Source organism: Cucurbita moschata, unplaced genomic scaffold (genome assembly GCF_002738365.1).
Source record: "Cucurbita moschata cultivar Rifu unplaced genomic scaffold, Cmos_1.0 Cmo_Scf00007, whole genome shotgun sequence".
Lineage (NCBI taxonomy): Eukaryota > Viridiplantae > Streptophyta > Magnoliopsida > Cucurbitales > Cucurbitaceae > Cucurbita > Cucurbita moschata.
The window spans coordinates 5999625-6016509 of NW_019268523.1; the positions used below are offsets into that span (position 1 = coordinate 5999625).

At 40.8% G+C, this 16885-nt stretch overlaps 1 pseudogene; it reads left to right on the top strand.

Moving 5' to 3' along the window:
- The window catches only part of LOC111445175, a 20755-nt pseudogene that overhangs the window by 3257 nt on the left and 613 nt on the right, over positions 1 to 16885 (top strand).

Below are 16885 nucleotides of genomic sequence, written 5' to 3' on the forward strand. Positions count from 1 at the left end.
AAAAAAAAAAAAAAAAAAAAAACTAGGATGCAGCCCGTAACACGATCTAGAACTTTGTCGAAGAAATCATATCGATCCGATCTACAGATCGAAAGATATGAAAATCGGAAAGGGGACTGTGTTACAGATTGCAGAGGACAGAGAAGATAAAGAAAAAGAAAAAAAAAAAGAGGTCAGTCGGCTAGCGGCGGAGGGTGGCGTGATAGGTGCCGGACACACGTCGATCGTCTGTTGGAGCAACACAGCTCCAGCGAGGCGACGACATGTGTTGCCTGCAAAGCTGAACCGAACCACAAATGCGAGCCGAGCCAAGCTGAACTAGACTGGCCGACCCGCGACTGCGCAGGGGCTGTCGCGCGTGGTAGGCGTGCGTGCGGCCTGCGACTAGCACACGTCCACGAGCGTGGTCAGCGCACTGCTGTCGCGTGAACGCGCGTGAAAGGGCCGTTTTGGCCTGGTTGCCCTATGTTTGCCCGATTTTTGTCCCGGTTTCAATTCTAGTACTGTTTTTACGTGAATAGGGACCTAATGTAAGGAAATCAGTATTTTTGGATACCTCACGGGCAAAGAAACGTTAGCAAAAAGGCATGTGTCAACCAGGTAAGTCACCACCAGGTATTTAGGAAGAAATACTTGTAGGATTCGCTTGAATTGCATGCATTCTAGTAATTTTGTTTCAGATTAGCTCTCCATGTAAAATATTAGTCAGATTGATTGCTATGAGTGTATTGGGTGAATCATCTGAGTGTTGCTTGTATGCTTTAAGCTTTCGTCGTATGTATGCATGCGTTTAATTTATGTTGGAATTGTGTATTCCGTGTTTCGGGTGCTTGATGAATGAATTCGCCCCATTGAGCACAAACTTCGTGCTCTGGGTGCTTGATGGAGATCATCGCCCCGTTGAGCTGGTATGCCTAGTTTGCATGAATTATATATTATAATGTTAGAAGACGGTTGCATGCACACTCTGTTAATTGCTAGGGTCCATTTCTATGATAAGCTTAGGGGATTACTGTTAGGAGCGATATGTTGCTTTAGTCAGACTTAACTTTCCCCTAGGAACTTAGCGGTTTACCACGACAACAAGGTACCTCAGGAGTGTTCATAGATTGCTAGTGTGAGAACGATATCTATAGCTTCGTGGGAGGACAAAGGTCCCTAATCAGTCCTTACTGCTCTTAGCCATTTCGCATGGGAAATTTGTCCCCACGTCGTATAGCCCATTAGCTGCATGGGAACGGGTTGGGTCGCGCCCCCCAAAGGGGGACTATATGGGCGTAGGGGTATTCAGCACGCCCTTAGGCTATACCATGTAGTCCCAGATAGCTATGTAGAGGTAGCACCTCATAGAGAGATACTGACCATATTAACTTGGCGTAAGGAACATCTAGGCATTTAATGAAAGGACGATGAACCAGTGAAACCCAAGGGGCAAGCTCCAAGGGACTAAGATTAGAACCAGATGTCCTAGAACCGAATTAGGAAACCGTTGGGAACCTGTTAAATTAAGATGCGAAGAGAGCGTACAAGTAGATGGCTTACTGAGTACAATTTGTATACTCATCTTTGCTATGTTTTCCTTTTTTCAGGAGCGTGAGGCGTCGGTCAAGGGCGGGCGTGATGGGGACGGGAATTGTCACAGAGGAATGGGTTGTCCCGGGGCGTCAGTCCAGTCTTTATTTTGTATTTGCATTCTTTCGAAATTTATTTCCAAACTGTCATGTGTTCTGTTGTTTGTCGTTCAAAATCTTTATTGGAATTTAAGGATTTTCTTTATTTCATATTTAAATCACTTTGTGCATTCGTGTGTTGTCGTAAGTCCCGGTCCGTAGTAAAATACTGGGTCGTGACAAATTTGGTATCAGAGCAGTCAGGTTATAGGTCCTGTAGACATTTAGGATAGAGAGTCGTGTCCTCTGTGACCTCGCTTGTCAAACACATGCCGTTCACGACCAGACGTTCTCACGTGATGGAAACATAGAGGCAAAGGTTAAGCTAGTATTTGTAGAGTATACCATGACCGACTATGACATTATAATAGCACATTACCTAGGAGATGTGCTACGAATGAATTGTAACCATAGTTCCTTTTTCTATTGTGGTAGATAATAGCACCAAAGAGACGCGAACTATATGTAGGGCCAGGACCTAGAAGGGGAAGAAGAGAGAAAGTTCAGGACACCTCGGTTCCAATACTTGAAGTGGAACAACCTGAATTTCAACAGGAGGTTGGGGATACGCCCCAAACTAGCGAGGGGATAGTAGCACAGCCATCAAGAACAAAAAGACACTGAAGGAAGGCCAAGGTCCGAAGGCTGCTTGATACACCCCCTACTGCTCCCTTCTCCAAGAAGGTCCCATCAGGTCCAACCCCGTGTACAGCAGTCCCGCTAAACCAGCCGTTAGCCATGCCCACAGTAGAGATGTTCCAGACATTCATGATAACCTCAATAGAAAATCAGGCTCTGACGAACCAATGATACAAACCATGATGGCTAATCAGTCAACAGAGCAAGGGGGCAAAAATTTAGCGCTACTTAAGAGATTTCCAGAGGCATAAACTGTCTTCCTTTGATGGAGGCAAGGTGGATCCCATTGGTGCTGAGAATTGGCTAGAGGCCATAGAAACGGCCTTCCAGTTTATGAACTATCCGCCAAAGTATGAACTCCATTATGGGACGTATATGCTGAAAGGAGAAGCGCACTTCTGGTGGAAGGGTGCTCAGAAGACCATTATACCACAAGGAGAGTTTATTACCTAGTGTCAGTTTAAAGATGAGTATCTCTACAAATATTACCCAATCACTGCTAGAGTGAAAATGCAGACAGCATTTCTCGCACTGAGACAGGGAGACAATCAGTGGAGGAATATGATTTGGAGTTCAATAGACTGGCAAGGTTTTCTCCAGCATATGTTAGTTCTGAGGAGTTGAAGGGCGAACGATTTATCACTGGCCTGAGGGAGGAACTAAGGGGGAATGTGGCATCTCAGTCATCCTTCGCCTATGCGAAAGCCCTTCAAGTGGCGACCCTGCTTGACGTGTCTTGCACCGATAAGTTGCAGTTGGGAATAGCACAATCATCCCACACTGCAGCCCAGGGAAAGGTGACAGACCCTAACCACCCCAGAACTGGTAGACCACCCTGTGGCCGCACTGATAAACGAAGAAGGGCCCCGGTACGGAATATGATCCTTTGTCCTAACTGTTGGCGTCCTCACACGGGGGAATGCAGAACAGGAACAGGCGCCTGCTACAGATGTGGTTAGGTAGGGCACTTTGCAGTGGATTGCCCTTAGAGGGACGATCAACGTGTCAACCGGCCTGAGGTACAGCATCAGAGGGGCCAAGGTACTCAACATGAGTAGGGGTGAGCTGTAGCCCATGCAACAACAGCCAAGCAAGCTGACTAGCCTGACGCAGTTCTCACAGGTACGCTACCCATATTTGGCCATCTTGCTTTAGTATTGTTTGATTCGGGTGCGACGCATTCATTCGTATCTGAGAAGTTTGTAGAGCTAGCATACCTAGAGAAAGAACTTTTAGAGATTACCCTATCAGTGTCTACTACTGCTCACGAGCTGTTGTTAGCTATCCATAGGGTTAAGGGAGGTGGTGTAACAATATCAGGGCGTATCATCGAAGCTACACTGATAGTGTTAAGCATGCAAGACTTCGATGTCATCTTGGGTATGAATTGGCTAGGCGAGAATCGAGTTTTGATAGATTGCGAGACTCGAATAGTGACTCTCAGGCTCCCATCAGGGGACAACTTCACCTACAAAGGAGCCACTTCCAAGGGAGCCTCAAGCGTCATAACATTGTTAAGGGCTAAGAAGCCAATTCGTAGTGGCGCAAGTGCATTTCTAGCCAGCGTGACCTTAGACAATAGTAACAAACAAATAACCTCATCAGTACACATCGTCAGGGAGTTTGTAGATGTCTTTCCAGAGGATCTGCCAGGATTGCCCCCAGCTAGGGAAGTCGATTTTAGGATCGATTTTGAACCAGGAACTGTGCCGATCTCCAAGGCACCTTACAGGATGGCACCTGCAGTACTTAAGGAATTGAAGGAACAGTTACAGGAGCTGTTGGATAAGGGTTTGATCCGACCCAGTGTATCACCTTAGGGAGCCCCTGTTCTGTTTGTCAAGAAGAAGGATGGGTCCATGTGGTTGTGTATTGATTACAGGGAATTAAACAAGGTCACTATAAAGAATAAGTACCCTCTCCCGAGAATTGATGACCTATTTGTTCAGCTACAGGGAGCAACAGTCTTCTCCAAAATTGACCTAAGGTCGGGGTATCATCAGTTGAGGGTCAGAGAAGGGGATATACCCAAGACAGCTTTCAGAAGTCGTTATGGACATTACGAGTTTCTCGTTATGTTCTTTGGCCTTACCAATGTACCAGTAGTTTTTATGGAACTAATGAACAGGGTGTTTAAGGAATTCTTCGACACCTTTGTCATAGTGTTCATCGATGACATTCTGGTACTCTAAGTCAGAGGCAGATCATGAAAAACACCTAAGAAAAGTCTTGAAATACTGAGAGCCTAACAATTGTAAGCCAAGTTCTCTAAGTGCGAGTTTTGGTTGTCTGAAGTAGCATTTCTGGGTCATGTGGTGTCAAGCAAGGGGATTACAGTGGACCCAGCTAAGATAGAAGTAGTGAAGAGGTGGGCACAGCCGACCACAGTCACAGAGGTGAGGAATTTTCTAGGGCTAGCTGGATATTACAGAAGATTTGTCTAGAATTTCTCCAAAATTTCCTTAACGCTAACCCAGCTAGCCAAGAAGGGCAAGCCCTTTGCTTGGACTCTAGCCTGCGAACAGAGTTTCCAAGAACTCAAGAAGAGATTGGTAACCGCACCAGTCCTTACAGTTCTAGACGGGTCAGGTAATCTCGTGGTGTACAGTGATGCATCAGGGAAAGTTTTGGGGTGTGTGCTCATGCAGAAGGGTAAGGTGATAGCGTATGCTTCTCAACAACTGAAGAAATATGAACGAAACTACCCAACGCATGACCTCGAGTTAGCAGCGGTAGTATTTGCTCTAAAAACGTGGCGACATTACCTATATGGGAAAAAAGTACAAGTCTTCACCGATCATAAGAGCCTCAAGTACTTGTTCACGCAGAAAGAGCTCAATATGAGACAAAGGCGATGGTTGGAACTGGTAAAGAATTATGACATAGAGATCCTGTACCATCCAGGCAAAGCCAACGTTGTAGCGGATGCATTGAGCAGGAAGGTTGTGCATACTTCTACGATGATCACCACATAGGAAAGACTACAGGATGAGATGAAGAGGGCTGGGATAGATGTGGTGGTTAAAGGTGGTACTGTGCAGATGGCACAGTTAACCATACAGCCCACCCTACGAAAGAAAATTATCGACGCTCAAAGGTCTGATGAACACCTCAGTAAAGTGTGGAGTCAGATTGAGACAGAGAGGCCAGTAGGGTATTCTATCTCCTCAGATGGGAGTCTCCTATGGCAAAATCGCCTGTGCGTTCCCCGAGACGAGGGAATCTTAAAAGATATTATGACCGAAGCCCATGATACATCTTATACGTTCCACCCTGGAAGTACGTAGATGTATCAGGATTTGAAAAGATATTATTGGTGGTCCGGAATGAAGAGGGTCATAGCGGATTTCGTAAGCTGTTCTTGACCTGCCAGAAAGTGAAGGCCTCGAGGCAGTGCCTAGCAGGATTGCTATAGCCCCTAAACATTCCTCAATGGAAACGGGAAGCAGTTTGTATGAATTTCGTCTCGGGTTTGCCAAAGACAAAGTAGGGTTTCAACGTCATCTGGGTAGTTGTAGACAGACTCACTAAGATGGCCCACTTCATTCCAGGAAAGTCCACATATCGAGTGGATCGGAGGGCTCAATTATATATCGAGGAGATAGTATACCTGCACGGGGTACCAGTGTCCATAGTATCAGACCGGGACACTAGGTTTACCTCTCAATTTTGGAAATGTCTCCATAAAGTACTAGGAACTCAATTGAGGTTCAGTACAACGTTCCATCCTCAAACGGACAGACAGACTTAAAGGCTGAACCAGATTTTAGAGAATATGTTGCGAGCCTGTTTAGTAGATTTCTCTGGGTGCTGGGACGAACATCTGTCGTTGATGGAGTTTGCCTACAGTAATAGTTATCTAGTGACCATTCAGATGGCCCCCTTTGAGGCACCGTATGGGCGTAGGTGTCGAACACTAGTGTTTTGGGAAGAGGTAGGCATGCAGCAACTACTGGGACCAGAGTTGATTCAGGTCACCAAAGCAGCGGTGCAGAAAATCAAGCAGAGGATACTCACCGCACAAAGCCGACAGAAAAGCTATGCAGATGTGCGTAGAAGATGTTAGGTTTTATTATTGTTTATTCAGTAAAGATTGTTATTAAATAAAGTGAACTTTACGATCATTAACCTAAATCCAATAAACTAAGAACACTCTGGCTATAGTATGATTACTTGAACTATATGTAGAGACATAAGAGTGGATCCAGTTCAAGTATATAGTCAAAATGATCTATAGTATAAGGATAAGGCTGAGTACCTTATTCTGGGAACACTATGGATCCAGCCCACTTTTTTATATGATATAAACAATGAGATCACTAAATTGTACATGTGGAGACATGTGAGTGGGGGCGTCCCATGCAATGAGTATTGCATAAGATCGGACCATGAAGAAAAGAACTCTCACTTTATAATGTCGTTTACTATTGAGACTGATTTTTTCATTAGATGGCCTAGGTTACTCGATCTTAATCCTGAGCTAACTATGAACTCCTGTTTATTCGGAATTATCCTTAAATTTGCATGGGTGAGAGTGGCCCGAGTTCGCCGACTCAATAAGCCTCCCATTTCAGGGGTAAGACTGGGTGAATAGTTGGGGACATAGGGTGTAAGAAGGAATTCACTCCTACCCACTTTTAGGGATAGAAGAGAGGTAGTTCCCTTAAGCACTGACTCTAGGTCTTGAACAAGGGGCCCCCACCCTCTCATTGGCCTGAGAGGGATTTGGTTTATTGATTGGACCACAAACCAATTGTTCATTAGAGGATTAGTGAGACATAAGGAACAATAAGTAACTTCAGGGGTAAAATGGTAAATTGACCCAGCTCTAGTTACGAACAACCTGTGAAGGATCGACTTACTAATCATGGTTATATCAAATGGACAGAAATATATCTATAGTGAGGGGAGTGCAACTACTAGGCTATAGTGGAGTGTCCTAGTAGTTAACGAATGTTGGTTAACAAGGTTAATAAGTTTAACCGATTAATTTTTTATCATTGGAACCCATGATCTATAGGTTCATTAGGTCCCTCTGCTAGCTCATATCGGACTAAACCATAGAACAGTGTGACAAGTGAGTTCAAAGTGTTCGAATTCGAATTTGGGAATATGCGCTAGATATATACGATATATTTAACCATATTTTTGTTTTATTTACAAATTAAACAATAAGAGAGAATATGAGATATTTAAATAAGATTTAAATATTTTATTCAAATATGTGTCGGAATTGATTGAGATTGACATTTGAATTAATATTAAATATTAATTAAATAGTTTAATTAATTATTTAATATTACTTTAATTTGAAATTAATTATTCAAATTAATTGTTGAATTAAAATGAAGAAAGTCAAAATGTACTTCATTTAATGGAAAAATCCATGTTAGTAGGATTTTGAGTGTCAAAATTTGGTTTAACCAAACTTGCATGCTTGCCAAATAAACTCCACAAATTTGAGTGGAATTTTGAGTGTCAAAATTTGGTTAACTCAAACTTGCATGCTTGCCACATAATCCCAAACATTTGAGTGGAATTTTGAGTGTCAAAATTGAGTGATCTCAAATTTGCATGAACATGCAAACATGACTCTATAAATAGAGTGATCATGGTACATAGAAGGTCTTCTTTGAGAAAAACCTCTCCCAAACACTCTCTTCATATATATACTAAATCCCTCCCAAGTTTAGTCACTCATCGAATTCCACAATCCCGTTCTAAGGCCGGAGGATAGTGGAGAAGACACTAGTGGTGGTTCGAAACCGGTTCGTGAGAAAAAATAATTAAAAAGGAAATTTGAGCGACAAAAGGTTAGTATTCAAATTCATTGAGTTTTAATGCTTTTGAACATGCTAGCTAATTTACTATAATTGATGAACTTAGAGTGCCTAAGATCCAAATTGCTTCCGCATGTGTTATATTAACACCATCAATTGGTATCAGAGCAAGTTTTAGGCACTTTACTTATATTAATTTGAGCATGATGGGTACCATTTCATGAATGAAATTTTGTGGTTGCTAAAGTGAATGTTTTGGTTTTGGCATTTTTTTTATGTCTCCATTTAATACACTTATTGTAATAAGCCTAATGTGTATGGGCTTTAATGAGTGAAGAAAGCTATGTAATTTTTATGGAGTCATTAGAGTCCATTTTAGGTTGTAATGGATCGAAAATGGAAGAGATAGCAAGTTAAACCAAAGAAGAAGATGGAAGAGGCGGTTCAGGTGTTTTTTCTGTCGTTGGGGTCAGGTTTAACGTTTTTAAGGGTTGGTTCGTCCAGTTCGTGATACTTTGGAGCGGTTCAAGTTATTTTTAATTATTAATGCAATAATTTAGTTAATTGCTTGCTTTAAAATGTCAAAACCAATCCACTTTAGTGTGTTTAATTAATTATGCATTATGAATGTATGTTTTAATTAAATAGAAAATGTATATGCATAAAGTATGTCATATAGATTAAAAATCCCACCATAGGCTATGCATGTTTCATACATTCCAAATATGTTATAAGTGTTATAATGTATAGTATGCATGTTTAGGGTTCCATGAGTGATAGATACAAATTGTTATATTATTGCATGGAATGGATGATTATATAATTGTTATATAAAGCATGTTAGATGCATGTTATAGGTTATTTTCAACGTCATAAAACGAGATAGACGTTAAAATCTATAATAAAGATAAGTGCATGCTCACTTAGGGTTAAGAACCAAACAGGATCAATTTTAATAGTTAAAATAGGTCGATGTCTTATAAAATTGTGGTCACAAAAAAGCTCACTTGGCATGATCTTGTCTAAGGCTGGAGGTACTTAAGTTAACGGTTTACGAAACACTTACTACCTGGAGATCGGACCAGTACTTGAGCTTAGTTAGCCCAGTTTTATGAGCATGCTTGAGTGATGTAAGTTTTAGAAAAATCACCTAGACTTAAGTTATATTTAATTAGTCGGAATATACCTAAGTAATGAGTATACCCAATCGTCTAAAATACTTAGTGGGAGGAAAAAGGTATATGAGATACATCGTTTTCCTTTCATGCTCTCTGAAAAATTTACACTGTGAGATTCATGCTTGGCCTCGTGTCGCCCTGGAGCGTCCTCCATTTGGAAGGTATTTGCATGAGTCAATAACAAGGTGAATAGAGAAAGTATTTATAGTAAGTGGGAGAAGGAAGTATATCAACATGTCCTATGGTCTCCACCACTAGGTTGCACCATGAGATTCCCATGTTCCGCCTGCATGTTGCCCTAGAGCAACTACCATTCAAAGGGTTGTAACATGGGAGTCGAAACAACGCAAACTCCAGAAATGAATAGGATTTCTTAGGTCCATTCCCAACTTTGACTTTTTTATTCGATAGCGTTGTTGGGACTGATCTCTGAGGTCTGAAATTGGTGGGTCACACTTGCGAAGAATTACTAAGAGTTAGTAAATTCTTGACCAAAATTGTGATAACTAAAACATTTACAACTGCCGTATGAAAGAAGGGACCTCAGTTAGAGAACATGTCTTGGACATGATGGTCCATTTCAATGAGGCAGAAGAAAATGAAGTTGTCATTGATGAAAAGAGTCGAGTCAGTTTTATAATGGAGTCTCTTCTGAAGAGCTTCTTCCAGTTCCGCACAAATGTGATAATGAACAAAATAGAATATAATTTGTCTGCTCTTTTCAATGAGCTACATACTTATCAGTCCCTCTTAACGAACAAGAGACAAACAGGAGAAGCAAATGTTGCTATCTCCAAGAAATTACTACGAGGATTGTCCTCCAAACATAAGTCTGGACCTTCAACCTCTAAAAGTGTTTTGATGAAGAAGAAGGGTAAAGGGAAAAATAAGATTCCTACTAACCGCAAACACAAAGTTCAAAAGGCAGATAAAGGAAAATATTTCCATTGCAACGAAAACAGGCACTAGAAGAGAAATTGCCCAAAATACCTTGCAGAGAAGAAAGCCGAAAAGACACAACAAGGTAAATATGATTTACTTGTTGTAGAAATATGTTTAGTAAAGTATGATAACTCAACTTGGATACTAGATTCAGGGGCCACTAATCATATTTGTTCTTTTTTCCAGGAAACTAGCTCCTGGAGAATGCGTGCGGACGACGAGACAACACTCAGAGTTGGAACAGGAGAGGTTGTCTCAGCAAGATCAGTAGGAAATTTAAAATTGTTTTTTGGAGATAGATTCATTATATTAGATAATGTACTTTTTGTTCCTGGAATGAAAAGAAATCTAATATCTATCTTTTGTTTATTAGAACAATTGTATAAAGTATCTTTTGAAATCAATGAAGTGTTCATTTGCAAAAGAGGTATTCATACTTGTTCTGCAAAACTAGAAAACAACTTATATATGTTAAAACCGAGCAAAACAAAAGCTATTTTAAATACCAAGATGTTTAAAACAGCTGAAACTCAAAATAAACGACAAAAGATTTCTCCTAATACCTATCTTTGGCACTTAAGACTAGGCCACATTAATCTCAATAGGATTGAGAGATTGGTTAAAAGAGGTTCTAAATGAGTTAGAAGACAACTCTTTACCTCCATGTGAGTCTTGTCTTGAGGGGAAAATGACTAAAGGACCGTTTTCCAAAAAAGGTTATAGAGCCAAAGAAACCTTAGAACTCGTGCATACAGATCTCTGTGGTCCAATGAATGTCAAAACACGAGGAGGGTATGAATATTTCATTAGTTTTAATGATGATTATTCAAGGTATGGCTATCTTTACCTAATGCCCCACAAGTTTGAAGCTCTTGAAAAATTCCAAGAGTATAAGATTGAGGTTGAGAATCTATTAGGTAAAACTATTAAAACACTTCGATCAGATCGAGGAGTTGAGTACATGGACTTAAGATTTCAGGACTATATGATAGAACATGGAATAAGGTCTCAACTCTCAGCCCTTGGTATGCCTCAACAAAATGGTGTATCAGAAAGGAGAAATAGAACTCTGTTAGACATGGTTCGGTCTATGATGAGTTTCGCTCAATTACCCGATCCGTTTTGGGGATATGCAGTGGAGACTGCTACATACATTTTGAACATGGTTCCTACTAAGAGTATTTCAGAAACACCTTATGATTTATGAGAACAGTATCTATAGCTTCGTGGGAGGACCAAGGGTCCCTGATCAGTCCCTATTGCTCTTAGCCATTTCGCATGGGAAATGTGTCCTCACATCGTACAACCCATTAACTGCATGGAAACGGGTTGGGTCGCGCCCCCCATAGGGGGACTATATGGGCGTAGGGGTATTCATCACGCCCCTAGGCTAGATACCATATAGTCCCAGATAGCCATGTAGAGGTAGCTAATAGAGAGATACCTGTTAGGATCGCAACAACAACGCCCACGCTCGATCTAGATGAACACAAAGAACAAGATAGAGAAAATTGCAAGAAGAACTCTGGCTAAAAGGATTTTTATTGATGACTTCACGTATGTACAGTAAGAGAGAATACAGAGAATAGAAAGTACATTTTCAAAGCTCTACCGGACAGGATATATATATAGTTCAGTTTACTATATATAGCTTTACTAGATTTAACCATCTACTATATATAGCTATTTACCATATATATAACTTTACCAGATATAGCTTTACCCCAAGCTATAAATAAGCAGCAAGCTCCATAACCTAACAATTCTCCCACTTGGAGACTGATCTAGTCAACCAAGAATTTCATTCTTCATGGCACCATATCAATTGAGGCTTTGCACAACCTCAATATTTCAACATCAACACATTTTGTCAACATGTTTGCTGGATTCTTTACACCCTCTATCTTCTCCAAACACATCACCATCTTTTACTAACTTGCAAGTGAAATGGTATTGTCTTCTGTGTTTTCTCTTTAAATGATAGACCGGGTTCCTTCGCCAACTGTATGACACTTTGACTATTTCTGTAAAGAATATCTTCGTGCTACTTCTTGCCCATTCTTCCAGATAGTCAATCATCCATACCGTCTTCTTTCCAGCTTCAGCTATTGTCACGTACTCAGCCTCAGTACAACGCATTTTTGAAGCCTAGACATCTCATCATCCATGGCTTGCTCCTACTTGGTTGTATCCTCCAACTGTAGGGCCTCATCAAAGGGCTCTGGTTCCCTTTCATCAGCAACAGATAGTGTAATGAAGGTACATATATATCTGGTACTCTGATAGTACAGGATGATCTTCTCAACACTAGTTCAGGTGTCACTTGCTCTACTATTGATTCCTCCGTAACAACCTCAGGAGTTTGTTATCTGCTACAAGATCACTTGGTGATTTTCTCCGCAACTCAACCTCAACTCCCACTTGCTTTGTTGTCTTGGAATCTTGCTCTACATCTGGTTCCTCAGCAGTAGTCTCAGGAGTTTCTTGAGTATTTGCTACAACATCACTAGGTGAGTTTCCCTGCAACTCAAGCTCAACTCCCATTTGCTTCGTGGTCTTGGAACCTTGCTCCACATCTGGTTCCTCAACAGTAGTCTCAGGAGTTTCATGAGTATCTGCTACAACATCACTAGGTGAGTTTTCCTGCAACTCAAGCTCAACTCCCACTTGCTTCGTCGAACCTTGCTCCACATATGGTTCCATTTCCAACCGCACTTTCTTCAGTTCTCTGGCGGTCCTTGTGAAGCTAACTCGTTTTTGCTTGCTCATAACGTAGTTCTCACAACGACCTATATCAATAAATTTCAGACCTTCTAAAACTCCTTTCGCGGCCAGTGTCTTCATTCCTTTCACGCTCATATGTTCAAGTCTATTGTGCCATAGGCTTGAATTTGAAGCACTCTCAGCAACAACAACTATGTTCATACACCCTGCAGTGGTGTATAAGGTTCCAGATTTTGAGCCACATGCTACCACCGTAGCACCCTTCATAATCTTCCACGAACTCTTCCCTAACTCTGTTGCATAATCTGTGCTGTCCAATTGACCAATAGAGATCAGGTTCTTCTTGAGGCTAGGAATATATCTGACATCCTTTAATGTCCAATAATTTCTTGTCGGAGTTTTTATGCAGACATCTTCTTTTCCTTTAATCTCCAAATTTTTGTTGTCAGCAAGATACACCTTCTCGAAATTTTCAGACTTGAAATTCCGGAACAACTCTTTATTTGGAGACGAATGAAAAGATACACCTGAATCCAAAATCCAGGATTCAATCGAACTGTCCACTCTGAGGATTAGAGCATCCCCAATGTCTTCTGCTGAATTTATAGAATCATCATCATCTCCAGATTTGTGATTCTGCTTCCTCTTTGATCTTGTACAACCGTCCGAAAGTGACCTTTTTCTCCACAATTCCAACACGTTACGTTTGGTCTATTTGGAGATTTTTCTCGATTCTTTGATTTTGATCACCCTTTGTTTGGGCCCTTCGGTTTGCTTCTTCCCCTTCGATCAACACTGAGAGCATTGCCTGATGAATCTCCAGTTTCTCGTTTGCGAATACTTTCGCTGAGAACTACATCTCGAATTTCACCAAACTTCAGTTTATCAGATCCTCGGAAACTGCTGATTGCGGCAACAACAGTATCCCATGACTCGTGTAAGGATGACATCAAAATCAACGCTTTAATTTCATCTTCGAAATTAATTTCCACCGAACTCAGTTGACTTATGATCATATTGAATTCATTTATATGATCAGCAACAGGTCCACCTTCAGACATCTGTAGATTGAACAATCTACGCATCAAATACACCTTGTTCATAGCCGACGGTTTTTCATACATATTCGACAGCGCCTTCATCAGATCTGATGTTGTCTTCTCCTTAATGATGGTAAATGCCACATTTCTAGATAATGTCAACCGGATCATCCCTAAGGCTTGTCGATCCTTGAGCTTCCACTGTTCCGTGGTCATGGTATCCGGCTTCACCCCCAACAGAGGTTCGTGAAGATCTTTCTAGTACAGATAATCTTCAATCTGCATCTTCCAGAAATCGAAATCAGATCCATCGAACTTCTCAATTCCAATCTTTGAACTTTCCATCTTCACAGATCGTGGTGAATTTCGCCTAGCTTTGATACCAGTTGTTAGGATTGCAACAACAACGCACACGTTCGATCTAGATGAACACGAAGAACAGGATAGAGAAAATTGCAAAGAGAACTCTGGCTAAAAGAATTTTTATTGATGACTTCACGTATGTACAGTACGAGAGAATACAGAGAATAGAAAGTACATTTTCAAAGCTCTACCGGACGGGATATATATATAGTTCAGTTTACTATATATAGCTTTACCAGATTTAACCATCTACTATATATATATAGTTATTTACTATATATAGCTTTACCCGATTTAACCATATACTATATATAGCTATTTACCGCATATAGCTTTACCGGATATAGCTTTACCGGATATAATCGTTGACCAAGCTATAAATAAGCAGTAGGCTCCATAACCTAACAATACCGACCATATTAGCTTGGCATAAGGAACCTCTAGGCGTTTAATGAAAGGACGATGAACTGGTGAAACCCAAGGGGCAAGCTCCAAGGGACTAAGATTAGAACCAGATGTCCTAGAACCGAATTAGGAAACCATGGGAATCTATTAAATTAAGATGCGAAGAGAGCCTACAAGTAGGTGGCTTACTGAGTATAATTTTTATACTCATCCTTGCTATGTTTTCCTTTTTTCAGGAGTGTGAGGCGTTGGTCAAGGGCGGGCGTGATGGGGACGGGGATTGTCACAGAGGAACGGGTTGTCCCGGGGCGTCAGTTCAGTCTTTATTTTGTATTTGCATTCTTTCGAAATTTATTTCCAAACTGTCATGTGTTCTGTTGTTTGTCGTTCAAAATCTTTATTAGAATTTAAGGATTTTCTTTATTTTATATTTAAACCACTTTGTGCATTCGTATGTTTTCGTAAGTCATGGTCCGTAGTGTTAAAGATAGTTGACCGTTCATTATAAGACAAATATCTAGATATTTGCCTTCAATTACGGCTTACCATATTTGCCTTTTTATTAAAGGCAAATATATTGTATTCATTTATCATTTTTTCCTTTTATTGTTATTTCCATATTATTTGTAATTTATCATAATTTTGTATTCTGTAAATGAATATAAATAAGAGAACTCTCACAATCATTTAGGTGTGGTGGATTGAGCAAACATTTACATGGTATCAGAGCCCTTTCGATTTAACAACCCTGATCCTTTCTTCTCTATGGCTTCCGAATCTTCTTATCATCTTCTTCCTTTCAATACTCTAATCTATAGGATCACCATCAAACTTTCTTCCTCCAATTATCTTCTTTGGAAAAGTCAACTTCTCCCTCTCGACAACTTGATGTCAATTATCTTTTTTGGAAAAGTCACAAATAAATGACCTCTTCGACAACTTGATGTCAAGAATGCTTTTCTCAATGGAACTCTTATTGAACGTGTTCATATGGAACAACCTCCTGGGTATATTGATCCTCGATTTCCTACTCATGTTTGTCTATTAAAGAAAGCCCTCTATGCACTAAAGCAATCTCCTCGTGCCTGGTTTCAGCGTTTTAGCTCATTTCTTCTCACACTTGGGTTTTCTTGCAGTTGCGCTGACACGTCCCTTTTTGTCTTTCATCAGCAATCTAACCTTATCTATTTGCTTCTTTATGTTGATGACATTATTGTTACTGGCAACAACTCATCTCTTATTGACAGCTTTACTCGCAAGCTTCATTCTGAGTTTGCTACCAAAGATTTGGGTTCTCTTAGTTACTTTCTTGGTCTTGAAGCTTCACTCACTCCTGATGGTCTCTTTATTAGTCAGTTAAGAATGCTCGAGATGTTATTACTCGTGCTCAATTGCTCGATAGCAAACTAGTCCACACTCCCATGGTTGTTTCTCAACACCTGACTGCTGATGGTTCTCCTTTCTCTGATCCTACTCTCTATAGATCTCTTGTTGGCGCCCTTCAGTACTTGACTATTACGCGTCCAGATATTGCCTATGCTGTCAATTCTTGCATGCCCCTACTGGAGATCACTTTCTTGCTGTCAAACGTATTCTTCGCTATGTCAAAAGAACACTCCACTTTGGTCTTACCTTTCGTCCATCCACTGTTCCTAGTACGCTAGTCGCTTATTCGGATGCTGACTGGGCTGGTTGTCTCGATACTCGTCGTTCTACATCCAGCTATTCTATTTATCTTGGTAACAATCTCGTTTCTTGGAGTGCCAAAAAGCAACCTATTGTCTCACGCTCCAGCTGTGAATCTGAGTATAGTGCTCTTGCCACAACTGCTGCTGAACTTCTTTGGGTTCGCATCTTTTGCATGACCTCAAGGTCTCTATTTCACAGCAGCCCTTACTCTTATGTGGCAACAAAAGTGCTATTTTTTTTTTTTGCTCTAATCCCGTTTCTCACAAGCGGGCCAAACATGTTGAACTAGATTATCATTTCCTTCGAGAACTTGATATCGCTGGCAAACTTCGCACACAATATGTACCCTCTCATCTCCAAGTTGCTGACATCTTCACAAAGAGTATTTCTCGACCTCTCTTTGAATTTTTCAAATCCAAGCTTCACGTTCGTTCAAATCCGATGCTCAGCTTGCG